This window comes from Colias croceus, chromosome 7 (assembly GCF_905220415.1).
Source record: "Colias croceus chromosome 7, ilColCroc2.1".
Taxonomy (NCBI): Eukaryota; Metazoa; Arthropoda; class Insecta; order Lepidoptera; family Pieridae; genus Colias; species Colias croceus.
In genome coordinates, this window is record NC_059543.1 from 11,455,168 (window position 1) to 11,468,124 (window position 12,957).

Below are 12,957 nucleotides of genomic sequence, written 5' to 3' on the forward strand. Positions count from 1 at the left end.
ACTATCGGGTAATTTATAATCGGGTATAATGAAATATATTATACAGATTCCATCAATTAATATTGTCTTTTTGAATATTCTGTAATGTGTTTTATCTGCAAATTAAACATGCGTGTGATTAAGTTTGATTTTAAGATTTTCTATTTTTTAATGACTAGCTGCGCCCCGCGATTTCACCCGCGTGGCTCCGCTACTTGTTGGTGTTAGCGTGACGATATTATAATAAAATAGCCTATAGCCTTCCTCGATAAATGGGCTATCTTATTAGATTTAAAACTCCAATGTTTCAGTATATTAATAAACTTGGTATTTCTAAAAGTTATTGCTTGTTTAATATTATATTGAATAATTTGCATGATTCAGAAGCAGGGAACACTTTAACTCAGTTGAATATAGGTTTTTCTTAGAATAAATGTCTCTGGTAAAACACTAAACTCTCAAAGAGAATAAAATTTCATCTTGAAGCGGACACGAAACTGCAGATCCGGTGCATTTTATTTACAACAACGGTTTAGGATATAAAGGAAACTTCACTATTTTGTACAAATAATATTAGAATATAATTAAAGATTTATACGAATTCACTCTTTAATTACAACTCCGCGTTCTCTCGCACGAAATGAGCTACAAGTTGCTTTGCTAAAGCTTCATTTACACTCTTGCGCTAAACTTTATATCGCACTTTGTTTCTTGAGCGAGACAATCGTAACGGCTGTTTTACACTCTCGACACAAATCCGGTCCCAGTTCAACTAAAAATAGTATACAAAATACATGTTAAATTATATTTGTTTCCTTTCGTAACTCACACCACAGTAGCTTAAATTAGTCTAAATCATTTAATACATTTTTATATTGATGTCGGCAAACGGAACAAATCTAATTTTAACTCCACATTCATCATAACAATGAAGAAAGTTATATAAACGTTTGGCAAATACAAGTAAAGAAAAAATAAACAAGAATTTTAAATACTTCCAGAAACTGGATTTCGTAATATTTATACTAAGAATTAATTATTACCATTCCATAATACTATTCTATAGCATACGACATTTTTTTTGTGGAAATCCTTATTAAAACAGCAACTACACAGTTTTCTGTCGGTCCTTCTCAGTAGTAGCTTTCCAAATCAGTAGAAGATAGCATATTTTTAACAACGACTCAAAAGTCCTCCTTAAATAATTCTAATTTTATAAATAAATACATTTAACAGTACATAGTGTGAATAAAGGCTGATATTCATTACCTGAATGTATGTTCTCCAGTTAGTTACTTGCACGGTCTTTCTTTGCGTTAATTAAATACATTCGATCCTTCCTGATCGTGTGGGGTTTCTTATGAGTTCTGTTTCTTACTTGCGAGAACTTAGCTATAAAAGATGTTCAAGACTAAACCAGCTAGGGTAGCTTCATCTTACCAAATTCGTAGAATTGATTAGAAACTTTTTACGATATTAATTAATATTTTAAAGAAGTTCCCTGTAAAATGGTAAAAACTTTCACCTTAAACACTTTACTGTTTTTCCATGGAAGCAATAAGTTTTTACTAATAAATCTGTTCGTTTAAGAGTTATACTTAGATTAATTACTTATAATACCTAAGTATATTATTATATTTTTTTTTTATTCTGCGATAGAGGAGCGCTTGGCCACGATCTCGCCTGATGGTAAGCTGAGATGTGGCCTAAGATGGAGCGCGCTTCCCTAGAATGTACCTGTTCTCTCTCCTCTTGAAGACCCCCATAGTGTACTCATCGGGGAATTTATCGTGAATTCTAACCTTTTCTTCAAAATAATTTAACAGTATAGCTTGTGTGTTCTCACCCTTACGATTGCGTGTGTAATAATTACTTTTTCAGGTATATCCCTTTTCCCATAACAATAATTTATATATATACGATACACGATACTCTTGTATATAGATAAAATATATTTATTGCTTGCGGTTTTCGAGACTTCGAGTAAAAATAATCGCCGTCCTTTGTCGTATCAAAATATTGTGCTTATTTTAACACATTTACGATATAAAAGTAACGATTAACAATATCTTGAGAGAAAGTTTATCCCATTTTTTATGAGGTATGTTTGGTATTTTAAAATGGCAAAAATATTATTCTTTTTCTTATGATTGTAAGTAATAGTGACATTACGGTTAAACATCAAACAGAAGCAATCGTGCGTAAGTAATTACATAAAAGATTTATTAGAATAATTCCTCAGTTATATTTTAGAAATAATAGTCAACAGACAACACTTCAAGATTCAATGTTGTAAAAAAATATTGTACAATATACTTCACAGCAATTAAACAAATCCAAAATCCACATCAAACGAAACCCACGATTCTGAGAGCAATTTATTTGAGTAAACTTCCGATGGATTATTTCAAAAATAATATGTAAGCATATTAACATTTATCATTCGCTGACGAGACCGCGCAATGAAGCGAGTAATATCGTGACAGATTTGTGACGTCACTGATGCCAATCCTGGTAAAAGCATGAGCTATACAAATTTGGTAAATTTAATATATTTTTTAGTTGACTTCCAAAAAGTAAAAGGATTCTATGTTCGTCTGTATGGATATTTTTTTTTGTATTAAACGACATTTTAGGCAATTGTGAACCGATTTTTGGAAAATTTTTTCGCACTTTACAATTCGACGTGATCCTTCAAAGGGGTTATACTAGAGGTCATTTGCAACAAATTAAGTCCAGTTAACCAGGGGTCAATAGATGGTTATTGAGCAAAAAATTCAAAATTTCAAAGAAAATGCCGCTATAACAACAAGTACTAAAAATAAAAAGAAAATAAAAAGGCCTTGGTAAAAGGTATATAACGAACTCGGAAAATAGAAAACTTTTTTTCTTGTACAACGATACAACATTCACGATACTCTACACTAAAATCTTAAAAGCTTGTGACTTGAAACTAATATAGGTCTGATACGCCTGCCACTCATAATCCCCGTCAACTCAGTTATTAATGATCCAGCAGATTACTGACGTTTAGGTACTTCGACAACTATAAAACAGCCTTCAGTTTTTTAGTTAAATAAAGATTGTGATTGGTTCACATTTTATTTCGTTTTAAAGATAAACTGTATAGACGAATATTCAAATATCCTCAGTAAACATTAATTCTAAAATGTGTTCTAATTCCCTTCTCATGTTATGTTACAAGATCAATTTTTATACCAATTTTAATTCTACATTGGACAGATAAATTAACCGAATATTGAAAAATCGTCCAATGGTCAACGTAACCCGCAGTGCTTGTGAACAGTATGTGAAAAATTAAGTTAAATATTGATAGAGATAAATAAAATAACTTTAATTGTTAGTTTTTGGTTCTCTACTGTTTAATTCGAAAATGTTTAATTTTTCTTAAAAAACAATCTTTTTCAGTTTTTTTTAAATATTCCTAATGGATGTTTATATGACTAAAAACATTTTCAAAAATATATAGGTAAAGTCCTAATAACCTTTAAATATTGCTGTCTGAAAAGTTACATTGACAGTTGCGTGGGGTGCGTGTATTACCCCAATTAACTAATTTCATAGTGAAAATAATTAAAATTAATTATTGAATTTAGGTCATTAAAATTAATGAAATCATAACTACAACAATTATTAAAATTCCATTTGCACTCCATATCGACGTTATTATCGAGAAAATTTGGCTATAAATTCCTTTCTTAAAATGAAATTTTACTTGTTAGTTACAAACTGCAAACCGAATCTGTTAATTTCGTCGAACCTTCGGTATTCCCCGAGCTACTTAATATTCATAATTATTAATGAATATAAAACAGGCCAACCTTGCTCGTGTGCTCTTTATGATTTTACAATATTGTTCATATAATTTTACTATAAAATTCACCTTCGATCCGCACGAAAAATAACCCATTGTCCTAACTTCAAGTCTTTGTCTGACTATATTAGGTATACAAAATATATTCATAGTTAATCAGAAACAGTAGGTAACTATAAAGTAGGGATATACTTGTAATAATAAAAATAAGTAAAATACACATACTATAAACTACCTATTACGTAGCGACCGTAGCGTAACCTCTGGTAGTAGTACTCTTTTGCTCTTTCTATTTGTCATTGAAGTCGGCTTTGTTTTAAATTAATAAAAGTTTACTTTTACAGTTATTATCTCGAGTTTTAATTAATTCTTAAACATTGCAAATGAATGTTATTATGAATATTATTTAACAAATTCAAATTTGCTTTGCTGCAATAAAATAGTCTAATTGTCTAACACAATATTATGCTCGCGGCGTTTGTCGTAGGTACTTATGTATTCAGGTATTTTTTGGATCATAAAAGTTAGCTTTAATTTTTTGTAAGTAGGTATCGGAAGATAGTCGAGAAACACATAAAATAAATGAATTTGTTTTAAAATACCTATGTTTATACGATTTTTATGACATATCAAACTCAGTCTAATTTCGTTTATTTGTGTAGATTGTTTATAACGTTTCGGGAAATATTTGATGAAGCACGATGACAATATATACAAATTATTTATATTGGTATTCCATATTGCAATAACCACAGAAACTTTCTAGGAAACCTTCAATATTTATCGTATGTCGTGCTCGAGTTAATTTTAGGAACTATAAATCAAATAAAAAATAGACTATAGTCACAGTGGTTAGTATACCAGGAAAACTAGAGAGTTTGGTCTCCACAGTTATACTATATTCCATGAGAATTGTTTTCTCTGATCCCGATTATAATCACCGGTGATATGAAATCTGAAGATACTTCAGAATTTATTTAATTTCCCCACGATCCTTTATTTATAATCCCCTTACCTAAGCTTTACATGAAACCTAGAGCCTTAACTCTATACGTATTTCATATCAAAACGTTAAGCCCGTTGATCAACAATGTTGCTGGATACTTTATTTAAATGTCACTCGTGGTACGAGTACGATAACAACTCATCACACGCAGTGTTGCCAGCAACATGTTGAGAGCAACTTTGCAATACATAATAATTATATTGATTTCTTTATTGCTAAACATTACCATGAAGCCTCGTTCTACTTGGCAACATTTGGCGCGCATCTTGTACAACATGATGTCCAACATGTTGAACGTTCGAAACTTTTGTTGAACCATTTTGTATGTATTTATGGGGGCCAGCAAGCAACGTTCTGGCTATTGTACAACGTTGTTGTACGCCAAATGTTAGTTTAAACGGTACTTAAATAAGCATGATTACCTTTACAACCTGATTACTCCGTGCCGGGGACGGGCCGTGCCGGAGCCGTTCATCAAATTCATCGCCGTGTCCCGTCCGGACCCCATCCGGTGCAGCGTAAATCATTCTTTATTCAGCCAAATCAAAATCACGCAGCGAATCACAGAAACAATAGACAGAAGTGCTCACGAAAGTTCATCTGTTATTCTTAGTACACCTGAATCTATCTGTCCGTGTAATTGTATGCAAAGTACATGTAAATCCGTAGCAGTGGCGAGTGAAAATATTGAATGTTTTAGCTCGATCCCGTCCTTCGGGGAATTAATTCCAGCCCCTCATTTGGTTTGGTAATTTTTATGGTTTTATACAATACGCGATAATTACGTCGCCTGTACATTCCCTGTGGTTTTGGGCAAATGAGTTTGCGAGTTTTTTTGTTGAGTATGATAATTTTGATGGATAACTTGAATATGGAGGATCCGGGATCATCCAGGAAGTTAAATCTGTCCACATTTTTTACAAATTTCAGAAATACATCTTAACGAGGATTCTTAAAGTAAGCATCAATCTGTTTTGGCTATAAAATATTAATTTTTAATGCATTTGAATGTTATAAAACTAAAATATCAAATTCAAGTTGTAGAATTTATGTGCAAACGTTTGAAAAACTGGTTCGTTGGGAATATAGGTTAAAATTAGTTAATTATAAATTATTATCAGTGTATTGAAGTTTCGATTAACTCTTAATCGATATCTTATTGATCTGGAGCGTATTTTCCATTATAATTGTATGGGTTCGTTTTTCAATACTGCTTGATTGTTTAAAAATGTATTTATATACCTTATTCTTACTTAAAATTACTATATCAATGAGATTTTGTTACATTGTGCAGATTTCTTTGATAAACTTTTTTTTATTTATTTAAGCTTTATCATTACTTAAAATACGAACTCTATGTTAATAAACATCAGTAGAATCTTCATACGAATACATACGTGATAATTGTGACCATTACAGTTGGCCAACATGGCCCACCATGGACCAAACTCCCACATTACTCACTCAAGTTGCGCTGAAATGTTAATGGGCGATCAAGTTTCAGCTCCTATCAAAATTAGAGCACAATTTAAAGTACAAGTTCTCGCAGCATCTTACTGTACTCTTACAAGGGAATTATAAGCATAAACAATGTAGCATGTAAAATGCGAGGAACAAAGCCTTTGCGAGTCTTTGTTACTGCTACAAGCTCTAAGAGTGTTTTTTAAACGAATACGGAATGGCATTTTTCACGTCACCTTTGTGAGAGTCGTGGCAATGATTTAAGCATTCCTTTCAAGCGAAATACTGAACGGGAAATAATAAAACGGCTTTGAAAATAGCTTCTGGCCGATATCAAGTTCGGTGCACGTTATGACTATAATATTAAACGTTTTATTTTGGCAGTAAAGTGTACAATGTTAGGTAGTACATTGTGATGCTTTCAACAAAATGTCAACGTAGTTCTAAACTTTTAAATGTATTTCCATCGAAAGCTGCAAGATGTATCTCTAATACTTGGGTTTTTTTATAATTATATTTTACCAGTTTATTTTGTTTAAAAATGTCATAAAGTTTAATAATAATCAAACAAACAACCTTTTTACTTTATATTCGGATTCTGAAGTAATATAGCACAGCCAAAGGGTAAATACAGACGTTAACAAGGCGTTATTAAAATGACGATGCTCTTAAATGCTCTACAGTCTACCACAAAACAGTTCATCTACTCATGCGATTGAAGTATTGTAAATAAATAAAGATTAAAACACATAAAATTGAGCCATGATTCACACCTCAAATGAAGCTCACGCGAGTATATTTTTGATAACAAATCGACTAACTATTAATTTGAACCAAATTGAATTGAACAATTTCCATCCATCTCGCACCCAATTTCGCGTTCAAACGTAAATTAAAGCAAACGTTAAATTTTCAATAGATTTCATGGTTGAACATGATTCTTTATCAATTTTTATAGCAGAAGTTGTTTTGTTGATATTTTTAGGCGTTCATTCAGTTGTATTGTGAATTTAGAGTACAATTACAATCTTGAAAAGTATTTGAAATTCTGTATAATGCTTGTATATGAGTTTTATTTTTGCATTTCGCATTTGCATCCGTACTAATTTTATAATTAATGCGAAAGTAACTCTGTCTGTCTGTCTGTTACTCAATCGCGCCTAAACTACTGAACCAATTTTAATTAAATTTGGTATGGAGATATTTTGATACCCGAGAAAGGACTACCGGTTTTTATCCCGGGAAAATGATGCAATCCCAGAAATCCCACGGGAACGGGATGCGGGTTTATCTTTTACTGCGCGGGCGAAGCCGCGGGTGGAAACCTAGTCTATACATATAATAAATCTGTAGAAGGGTCAATTCTGTACATTGAAAATATTGAAAAAATAAATAGCAGGGGGTGTTACTGGATCGATACCAAACCCAAATATGTGATTAAAAAAATTTTTGTCCGTCTGTCTGTCTGTCTGTCTGTCTGTCTGTCTGTCTGTCTGTCTGTCTGTATGTGAAGGCATCACGTGAAAACTAACGGTTCGATTTCGATGAAACTTGGTATAATTATACCTTATTATCCTGGGCATAAAATAGGATACTTTTTATCCCGGAAAAATACGTAGAAAAAAAATAAATCTTAATTTTTCTTATTTTTACCGCGCGGACGGAGTCGCGGGCGGAAGCTAGTAAAATATAAATCTTAATATCTAATGCTAGCCACTCTAAAAGCCTTTCAAAATCGTTTTGACAAAAAGCACAAAACACGACATAATGAATTTTAAAACTTTCATTTATCGCACGGAAAACAACTTCATGAATTTTGATGTAATTTTCTACGCGACGAAGCGTTAGTTTTAACTTCAACGTGTAAACTAAAGATTGGATATCCAAATACGTGGTAAAAGCTTAAATCCTAGTTTACGAACTTGTTTCTCTATTTACCCGACTGCAAAAGAAGGAGGGTTAGGTTGGCATGTGTGTGTGTGTATATTTCTTTGGCACGTTGTACAGCCCAAACCGCTCTATGGATTTTGATTTATCTAGTGTCGCTCTAATAAAATTAAAAGTGTGATAGTGACATAGGCTAGAAAACGTAGCAGTCGAGTTATTTGTTTTGATACGTTTCTCGTTTTTCATTTATTTTAAAAACTAATTGGAATAATAGCAACCTCTGAATAATTTCTTTAAAATGTCCGAAGTTGAATTAATTCGATGTCAATGCAACAAAAAATATAGGTAATAAATATGGACTCTTTGGACTCTTTTCCAATAAATATTTTAATTGTGAGACGACAACGGAATGAAGATTTTAGTATTTTGCATATGAAAGTTAAATTTACGGCATGATCAAAAGGAAAATACATATTCAAATTGCTTCATACAAAAGAATGATAGATTTTTACTTTACTGACAATATGACTACGTTCCTGATATTTTATTATCTGTGTTACGGTTTTTTTCTTACCAACTAATAACAGTGGGTAAACCATAGTGTTGGAATATACCTAACTCGTATAAACTTCTCTCCGTTCTTGAAGAATATTCTTCAATGTTTGGTATATTGGTTTATCTGTGAATTCTATAGAAAATTCCACGGTTCATACCACTAAAGATTGAGATAAAAATCCTTCATTTTTGTCTTTTTGCTGAGGTTCTACAGATTGTCTCCTAACACAAAGGTCGATATTATGTACAGTAGGTAATAAAGAAAGAAACAGTTTGATAAAACTATAAATTTTATTATACTTTTCCTGAGCGGAAATAATCGACTCCTATTAACTGATATAATAGTCTCCCTATTGCTCATCTTTATCGTTCATTAAATACAACATAACACAAAATAAAAGGAAAATAAATATTATAAATCTACTACACGCAACTTATATTTTATTAGCCCTTCTGTTACATTAAGAACACAAGGGGAAGAAAATATATTTCATCATCTGAGAACTGTACCCCAATTTTTATCACTTTTAACATAATTTATTATACGCCAAGATCTTTGAACCTATTAAAAAATTCCAACGCCTATATTTTGGTACAAAAAAAGAGTATAAAACGGTTGAAAAAGGTATGAAGAAAAATATATTACGACTATATTAAGAAGTCGTACAATACGGCTATTTTCTTGTAAATTAAGAACATTTAGTCCTACGACGACAACTAAATGTATAATAATGTTTTAACCCTTTATAGGGCATAAGCAAAACTAGTATAGCGGCTGTAACCACATGACACATCTAACTGTAAGGTTGATTTTATCTAAACCTTTCTATATAAAATGACCCTTATATGTTTTTCGCGTAGTCCTTGAACGGGCGTAACACACAATCGTACCCACAGGTGTGAAGTTGTTTCGAACTATTTGCAATGTCTCTAAATATTTGTGGTTACGTTTGTGCCTTCTGTCCATTCAGAGTTTGCGATGTGCACGTGGACTATGTTCTCCTGCTTTTTAATTGTTTTTTGTGGAAATTTGTGATATTTGAATAAAATAAGGTATGTAAATAGTTTATTTATTAATTTTCCAGTAATTTGATATATAATTCTTGCATGTAGCTTTGTGTGACAAAGTTTTATAACGAGTTAAATATGAAGAGCACGTTTCGTTAATTTTGAGGTCCGTTTTTGGTTCTTTTTTTCAATTGAAACAAAAATTTACTTTTTGTATGAATTGAAAAGTTTATTAGTTGTTATTAGTAAGTTAAATAAATATATTTTACGAAAATAACATAACAATAAGTTGAGATTTTCGGGTAAAGATGTTATTGAACACCAAAGTCAGGTTTTTTGTATGACGAGGTTTTACATTATAAAAGTACTACACTGTAGGTAATAATTGTGCAGAGTTTTGACCACATTACAATTTATTTTGTTTGTTTTAGATGTCTAAAAGAAATATTTTGGATTTGGACAAAATGGATGATTAGGAATTTGAGGCCATGATGACAGGAATCGATGATAGTCAGGCTGAAGATTCTGATATTGGTGGTGATTCGGATCCTGAGGACAATCTTCCTTTGAATCCCGTTAGCTTACTTTTCATGTGAATTAGTTATGTAAGAATTGTATTTGTGTACTAGAGAGAGACTGAAAACTTTATTCCACTCTGAAGACAAATTCAAAGACTGCCTAATGCAAAAAGGTTGTTGATTTTGCATGTATTATACTAGAAATAGTAAATATAATAATTTGATTTCCTAAATAACATATCTTTTATTTAATTATGTGCTCATTAAAATACCCTTATATATACAAAAATGACGTACATTTTATCCTAAGCACTTACTAATTGCCCACAGGAATACCTAAAGGTTAGGCATTCCTATGGGGAATTAAGTTAGGCCCTAAACGGTCATAGTCCAGTCCGGTTACATATGTAACCACTTAACTTATTCCCTAAATGGTCTCGGTTACATATGTAACCACGGCCTGCAGGTAAAACCGGAAGACACAACTAGTCAATTTATCAATTTTCAGCATCTATAAAAGGTCCTTAACGAAACGTCATATCAAAAATATTGATATCTAACAAAAAAAATTCTGCCCGTTAAAGGGTTAAAATTAAAATAATGAAATTATATTATTAGAGCTTCTTTATATCAATTATCTTGTTATTTTAATATACATATAGCAAATACAAATATTCTATAAATAACGAAACAGTAAGACATCAAAAGCAAAACTGACTTCAAAACATACCTTTCTCTTGAAAGTGGTCTTATTATAATAGTTATAATCATACACCCTACAGGAAAAACAGAAGCTAATTTACAAAACGTATCACCCCCAAAACACATCTAATTATAAAAAATACCCATGCCCTCGTGTAATAGCGATTTACACCTGCGTCCCGTTTAAATGTAAAAAAATATGAGATAAAAATATGACTAAACGGGTCCTTTACTTCGCATGAACTTATTCAGACCTTCTAAATTAACCTATTCTGTTTTTAGGGCACTCATTAATTTTCCTTGTGGCACCATTTATTTATTTTAGGAACTGTTTTGTGCGACTCTTTACTTTTTCACGACGACTTTTACCAGTTTCTTGGTTATTTACGTCTGCATTAATGATAAACGTTGCCTTTTATAAATGATCATTGTGTTCTTACATTATAAACGAGTGTCATTCTTAATTATCTCACTTATTTTCACACTGTATTTTCATTGGTGATTTCTTCACCTTGAACCGACATTTTTATTCCATTAGTCTCCTACTAAAAGCACTTTTTAATCTTTATAACTTATTTATGACACATCTTATAGGTAGGTAACGTTATTCATAATTATTATTCCAATATAATATGCTGAAGAAATACAAAAATCATTAATTATTAATAGCAACTTAGCTAAAAATAAGTTAAAAGATTGCAATGAAGCTACTGTAAAACAACACCACACAAAACAACATAGTCAACAATTTTATAAGATGTAAATGTATCAAATTCTCCAGACTTGATGTTTATTAGCGAAGATAATTGAATTTATAGTTGGTATAATATTACATTTATCAAATGCCTAAGACGCATTTAGCCGGCTAAACCTAGGTAACCACAATTCGGCTTTTACCTCCACATTTTAACGTTTAAGCTCCTGTGCCAACCATAGTGCTCAGAGACATTTTATAGTCTCCGATACAATATCAGATATAATGTATGTACATTGTACATCATTTTAATATAGTACATGTATATTGTAAGAAAACTAAAACTAAAGGTACCTACATCAGATACCGTAGCTGTATTCAAAAAGTTGAATATTCAATTTTTTCTGATCTCTCGTTATTCTATTGGCAAAATTATATTGTTGTTTACAATCCCGAATCGTAAACAAAAATGCTAAGCATAATTTTATTAAAATTGTAATTGAATAATATTATTCTTTAAGGGCTGATTTTTCAATCCTTGGTTAAAACTTATTCATCGAATAACGTATTAAACTTCCATTTCAAAAATGTATTCTAATTGTCCGTATATGACAGTTTACAGGTGACATTTTAAAATGTTCGTGTAATACTTTATTGGACGGATAAATTTTAACCAAAAATTGAAAAATCGGCCCTAAATAAAATAAGAATTCGAAGAATCGTTGAAAATTCTTCTATAAACATAAAATTGATAAATGACGGTTTTATGACGTACGACAATTTAGTTGTTATTTCGATATCGTTACGTATAATGTGGATTCTCTATGAAAGTAAAAGGTAGATTACCTTCAATTATACTTGTAAATTTTAGTTCTACACAAATGTAAATTAATGTTTTGCTAAGTTTAAATTTTCGGTGAATAATGATAACTCTTGATTCGTTATTAAGTAAATGTAATAATTCTAATTGTAATAACTTTTGGGTTCAATTAGTTATTCGTTTGGGACCTTAACCCAATTAAGGTTTATGATTGTGTTTTCTTATACAACTAGATTATAGTTATTATAAATTATAATGGTAAATAATATTATACTTGTAAATACAAATAGTTTTACCACGATTACATTTTTGTTGTCTGTTTATTATGCTAAGATAATAATCTTCGGGAGTGTTTCAAAAAGGCAAGGCAAGAGTCGAGCCTCCCATGCTTTATCTTATATCCTTATATCCTTAAAAATATATTAAAACGACAAACCTAACACAAACACCTTATGAAATGCAAACTGCTATCGGCCGACAAAATTCTCAAGT

The 12,957-nt window shown here is 31.2% G+C and overlaps 1 long non-coding RNA gene across 1 annotated transcript; it reads left to right on the plus strand.

The window, feature by feature from the left end:
- Positions 1-9,661: 9,661 nt before the first annotated feature.
- LOC123693375 lies at positions 9,662-10,485 on the plus strand. The gene is made up of 2 exons (XR_006751679.1): positions 9,662-9,776; positions 10,163-10,485. It is a non-coding gene; the product is annotated as an uncharacterized LOC123693375 (long non-coding RNA).
- The last annotated feature ends 2,472 nt before the right edge of the window (positions 10,486-12,957 follow it).